Raw genomic sequence first — 6,562 nt, 5'->3', positions numbered from 1 at the left:
CTTTCTAAAGCGTTCTTCAACCAGCTCATCAATGATATCAATTCTCAAGCAAGTATCAGCTTCAGAATGATGCTTCTTCATAGTGTTATTAATATTGAAAACCAATTGATCTTCACCAACTCTAAGAGTCAATTTTTCTCCCTTAACATCAATCAATGCTCCTGCTGTAGCTAGAAAGGGTCTTCCCAAGATAATTGGGATATTAGAATCCTCTTCCATGTCCAAGATGACAAAGTCAATAGGTATATAGAACTTCCCAACCTTCAGAGGCACATTCTCCAAAATCCCTTCAGGATACTTAATTGATCTGTCAGCTAACTGAAGAGAAATGTGGGTTGGTTTTAGATCTCCTATGTTGAGCTTCTCATAAATGGAGAGGGGCATAAGGCTAACACTAGCCCCTAAATCACATAAAGCTTTTGTAGAACATGATTCCCCAATGTGATATGGAATTGAAAAACTCCCTGGATCCTTGAGCTTTGGAGGAAGTTTCCTTTGGAGGATAGCACTGCATTCTTCTGTCAAAGCTACAATTTCATGATCTTCAAGTTTCCTCTTGTTTGAGAGAATTTCTTTTAAGAATTTTTCATAAGAGGGCATTTGTGAAAGAGCATCAATAAAAGGCACATTTATGTAAAGCTTCTTCAAAACCTCTAAGAACTTTCCAAATTGCTTATCAAGCTTGGCTTTTTGAAATCTTTGTGGAAAGGGAAGTTGTGGCTTGTAAGGCTCTGGAGGTATATACTTCTCTTCCTTCTCTTCAATTTTCTCTTTACATTTTTCTGCACTTTCTTTCTCACTTTCTTGTTTTTCACTCTTATCAATTTCTTTCTCATTTTCTCTCTTCTCACTATTTTCACTCTTCTTATTATTTACAACTTTCCCACTTCTTAAAGTAATAGCTTGACACTGCTCTCTTGGGTTTTCCGGTTGACTTGGAAGTTTTTCAAAAGACTTGGTACCTGAGGAAGATGCTTGTTGTGCAATCTGATTTTCCAACATTCTGTTATGTGTTTGCATCTGTTCTAGCCTTGCTTTCATCTCTCTCATCTCTTCATCATGCTTAGTTTGGTTAGCAAGAATCTGTTGTAATAAAAGCTTCTGTAGTGGAACTTTGTTCTTGCTGTTTTGGTGGAGGATTCATATTTTTCTGCTAAAAATTAGGCAATGGTTGCCTATTTTGCTGATATGGAATTCCTTGTTGCTGTTGTGATTAAAAATTCTGATTTAGAACTTGACTTTGCTGATTTCCCCATGAAAAGTTGGGATGATTCCTCCAAGTTGGATTATAAGTTTGAGAGTAAGGATTCCCCATTTGTTTGTTTCCATAATTACCAACATATGCAGCTTGCTCTCCATAGTCTACTCCACAGCTGGTAGTTCCCTCTGCATAAGCAACTTGTTGTGAACTTCCAAATGATGATGATGAACTAACCAACATACTTAAATCTTTCATCTTCTTAGCCAAAACATTTGTAAGTGCATCAAACTTTGCATTAATCATGTTGAATGGATCAAGGTCATACATTCCAGCAGCTTGCCTCTTTTGAGTTGGAGCTGGTCCTCTTGGACTACTCCAAAGATGAGTATTCTTTGCAATTTTCTCCAATAGCTCATAAGCTTCATCTTCATGCTTCATAATAAATTCTTCTCCTGTTTGAGCATCAATAATCCCTCTAATTGCAGGAGTAACATTGGTGTAAAAATTCTGGTTTATCATCCATTTCGGAATGACATGATGTGGGCATTGTCTCTCTAATTCCTTCCATCTCTTCCATGACTCATAGAGAGTTTCATCTTCTCTTGGTCTGAAAGCTATCATTTGATTCCTCAATTCTTGAGTTTTTCCAAGTAGAAAGTATTGTGCAAGAAATGCATCAGTGAGTTGCTCCCAATTTGTAATTGAGTTGTGAGGTAAAGAATCAAGCCAATCCAATACTCTATCTTTCAAAGAGAATGGGAATAGCTTCAATCTTGCTGCATCATCAGATACTCCAGGTTGTTTTTGCATATCACAAATCATAGCAAACTTCTTTAGATGTGTATGTGGATTTTCAGAAGGAAGTCCCCCAAATTGGGAATTTTGAATCATTTGAAGAACCCCAAAATCCATCTTGTAACTATTTGCATCAATTCTTGGTCTTGCTATGCTCTCTCTTAAGTCATCAAAACGAGGAAAAGCATGATCCATCATAATTTCCCTAGGCACGTTAGCATTTACAACCTCTTCACCTTGGGCTGCATTGTCATTGTTTCGATTATTTCCAGCATTACCACCACCAATTCTAATTCTTTCATCAGCCATTTCTGCTTCAATTTCAGTTTCTCTCAAGGCTTCTTTTCTTTTTCTGGTTTCTTTCTTGTTGGCTCTACAAAATTTCTCAATTTTAGGATTAAACAATAAGGATGTGTCACTTGTGCTTCTTGCTCTTCTCATAAAAGATTAAGAGTATCTGAAAAAGGAACAAACAAACACAAAATGAAAAGATAACAAAGATAAAACTATAAACAACTAAAATAATCAAGAATTCAATCTTAAACAAACAACTCCCCGGCAACGGCGCCAAAAACTTGATGTGGCCCAACCGCAAGTGCACGGGTCGTACAAGTAATATAGGAAAGATATCGTTCCCACGAGGAGTTGTGTTAATGATTGAATTTTTTATATAAAATTCTGACTAATTTGAACTATTTTTGAAATTAAAGTAATGAATTGATGGATATTGAAGTATGAATTCTATATGTGTAAAATTAATGATCTATTCAACAATGTAATGATTAAACTAAATTTGCATCAAATTAAAACAAGCAAATTGAAGTATGGCAAGATTTAAAATGGCAAGTAATTAAATTCAATTAGAAATTAACAATGATAAAAGGCGATTTCGGAGTTCAGGAGTTCATATTCAAACTATTTTGGGATTTTAAATTGGTTATCCAATCTCGTGGAACTTACGTGTTTTAAGGAGATTAATTCTTAAATCTTTTGAATACCCTTTCGAGTGGGACAAAGAGTGCCTTAATCAATCTAATCTTACTTTCGTGGAGTTAGAATTAATTAAGACCCATTAAGTTCCTTAATTAATCTGTAAATCCTCTTAATCCTTAGTCTATTTCTAGATCTAAGTTAATTAAGTCCAATTTCTTGATTATCTATCACAAGGCTTTCTCCTTTCGGTGCCTCAACCATGGATTAAGAACATCACTTAATGGGATCCTACACTAAGCATGTCATTGAGCACACAAGAAATGAATAAAACTCATTAAGACCACAAAATATGGATTACCCAATCAAAATCCACAAAATATCTCAAATATTATATCCCAACTCCAGAATCTAATGAAAACTACTCACTATCCATAATAATTACAAGATATTATGAGTTAATATGGAAATAAAACTTTAATATAAGCTAAGAACTAAGAAACTCAATACTAGAAAGGTAGGAAAAATGCAAGAAAAGAAAGAAATCTCCAAATCTGGTTGGAAATGGTGTGGGAGACGTTTTTTACTCTTCAGCTGCTGCCCTCTCCTTTTCCTTTTCTTCCTCTCTTTCCTCCTCTTTTCTAAATGAGATAAGGGTCTCTTTATAACTTTTTCTGACAATGAGCCATAAAATGGTGTGTTTGAGGTGTGATTTTCTGAGAGAATCTTCTGCCAGCTCATCAATGAAGTCTTTGTGGGACTGCATAAGTGGACTGCATAAGTTATGCAGTCCCTTATGCGCTACTGCTTCTGGCTCTCTTGTGCGAAACTGCATGAGCAAGGTGCAAGACTGCATAGGTTATGCACAATTCTGTGGGGTTGCATAAGGGAGGCACGAATCTGCATAAGTTATGTGGCAACTTATGCAGATTTCAGCAGGTGCTTGGAACAGTTTCTTCTCCTTATGCAGAACTGCATAACTTATGCGACAAGTTATGCGCAATTTGGCCAATGCATATTTCAACTTTGAAACTTGTTTTTGACATCTTTGGCTGTAGAAATCACTCCTCAATGGCAAAATTTCTTTTTAGTCCCTCAAAAACACCATTTTTCCTACAAAACAAAGTAAAAATTACAAATTAATCCAAAATTGATAATTATGAAAAACTAACTAAATAACTAATGAAATTAGCTAAAAGTGACTAATAATCAAATAAAATGGCTAAGAAATTAAACCTAAATGACTATGCAAAATGTATGCATCAATTTCTATATGCAATTAATGCTCAGGACCTATATATATGCACCAGCAATAAAACTCCTCCACACTTCACTTCTCCTCCTTCCATTTCTCCATTTCTCTTGTTCTAGCTTCTCTGGTGACAATTCTGATTATGGTGACTGCTTTTGATCTTTTTCCGACTGTTCTCTTTGCTCCTCGGCTGAAAATTTATGATCCCGGTGATCGAAGAATTATGAGAACAATAACTGATGACAGTGAGGGAATCGGACTAATTTACTGACCAAGATCGAGAATGACGATCGTGCCGATCTCGAATCGGTCCACCAGTATAATTGGTAGGCCGATCTCGGGCAAGAGTACTGCTAATTTCAATCTTAATGTTAGTGACTGCCTATTGAAGTTCATTTGGCTCCTCACCACATCGAGCGTCTCGACTGTAGCTCGGTTCTAGTCGATGACATCGACGATGACTCCACTCACCAACATAAGAGTCATAGTCACCCTATCTGAGCTGCACATCTATCCGATGCCTATGGCTAGCTTTCTGATCAAACACATTTTTGGATTCAGCCACAAGAATAGGCTTTGACATAGGTTCCTACTAGGTAGGATGTAGTGCCAATCTTTAGAGATCGCCCAAATGATGTAATCTGACCTTTAAAGATTCTCTTAATGATGTAATTCAATCTCTTGAGATCGCTCAAATGATGTAATATGACTTTTTGGAAATGAAATGAAATTTTATTTGAAGGTTATTATTTAATTATTGCATTGGTTATTTTTCCGATCTCTGATGTGCATATTCGATCTGATCCCTAACTAAATCGTCCTTAGCCGATCTGTGACTCTGAACATTTGCCCTAATCTGACAGCCTTAGCTAACCGATCTCATTTTATTTTATTTATTGTGTTTCTGGAACCTTCCTGCGACGTGTCAGGAAAGCGAGCGGATTCTGCTAACCGATGCATTGCTTGGGACTCTGTGAGCATTGAATGCTCAAACGGGAATAAATAGGGGGAGGGTACATCAGTTGCTCCTCTATGTCACTTTCAGCACTCTGCTAGCAACTTCAACTTTCTCTCGTTTCTTCAAGTTTTTTCAGCACCGATAACATTCTGGTAAGGGTTTTAATCCTTCTCTTAGTTAAACTTCTTTTATTTCTTCGAAAATGAGCGGGGCCGAGGGTCAGAGAGCGGCGAGCCCCCCTTTCGTCCATATCTCTTGGACGTCGGACAAAGTTGAGGTGGTCAGGCCAAGTGGGCGACCTGAGCCTCCAACGACCTCTGCTTCAGCCCACGGTCAAGCGGCACAATCAAGACGGACACCTTCCTCTGGGAGAGAAAATCTTCCTGCGGACGAGTTGCCGTCAGTCCTCTAAAAAACCGATCTGCAATTCATTAGTCAAGAGTACAACCTTCAGACCGACTCGTACGAGCTTATCAGATGCCATGGCGATCTCCGAGCCGATCACTTCTTTGAAGAAAATGATGCGATCATGGTGTATGAAGAGCAATTAAAAGCCGAGCTTCAGTTTCTCCTTGACAACTTCTTCAAGGACGTTCTAAAGTTCCACCACGTATGCATAGCCCAAGTACATCCGAACTCATGGCGAATTCTGGTGGCTTTTAGAGGCTTATGCCGGGCCAAGAAGCTCGAGCCTATAGCGAAGGTTTTTGCCGAGCTACATAGGCTTACTCATTGAAAGGACGACAAGTATTGGTTCTTCCAAGCCAAATCGCACGGTGGGCTTTTTACCGATCTCCCCTCTTCACTGAAGAATTAGAAGAATTGCTTCTTTATGTTGAGGAGCAAGATTCCGAATGGTTTTGAAGGTTTCCCACATAGCTGGCAATATCTGGGCCCATCAATTCCAAAGAAGGTCACCCTGAGTAGGGGCGAGGGTGCCATGGTAATGGAATTAAAGGATCAAGCGGCCACTCACAAGTATTCGTGCTTATACGCTGTTATGGCCGAACTGAGATGATGGCTAATGCGGATGATCACCAATGAAGACTATGAACTGCAGCTCTCTGACCTCAGACCCGGGACTGGTATAACCTAAATCTTTAGTCTCCTGATTTAGATAATCTCACTAACTATTTTTCTGTGCAGAAATGGTTGGAGGCGAGGGCGCAAAGGAGAGCCGCAAGCGAAAAAGAGAAGGCTCCAGGAAGGTACGAGAAATGAAGATCGCCGCGGCATCACAGACGCTAAGGCGAGATTTGGGAGAAGTGCCAGGAGAGTCGTCCTGACCTTCGGGACAATCAGTCCCAGAAGGAGAGGTAGCTCCTTCTCCCCCTCGACAAGAAGAGCCACCACCTCCACCTGTTCCTTCAAGTGCGGAAGGGGGGTCTTCCCAACCTACTGTGAGGACCCTTTCTTGTGGTGCCCA

The 6,562-nt window shown here is 39.0% G+C and overlaps 1 pseudogene; it reads left to right on the top strand.

Annotated features, from left to right (window-relative positions):
• Positions 1-1,730: 1,730 nt before the first annotated feature.
• LOC131183518 (small nucleolar RNA R71) lies at positions 1,731-1,830 on the top strand (annotated as a pseudogene).
• The last annotated feature ends 4,732 nt before the right edge of the window (positions 1,831-6,562 follow it).

This window comes from Hevea brasiliensis, chromosome 9, assembly GCF_030052815.1.
Source record: "Hevea brasiliensis isolate MT/VB/25A 57/8 chromosome 9, ASM3005281v1, whole genome shotgun sequence".
Lineage (NCBI taxonomy): Eukaryota > Viridiplantae > Streptophyta > Magnoliopsida > Malpighiales > Euphorbiaceae > Hevea > Hevea brasiliensis.
The sequence above is the reverse complement of the archived record's forward strand: the minus strand, read 5'-3'. Positions and strand labels throughout refer to the sequence as shown.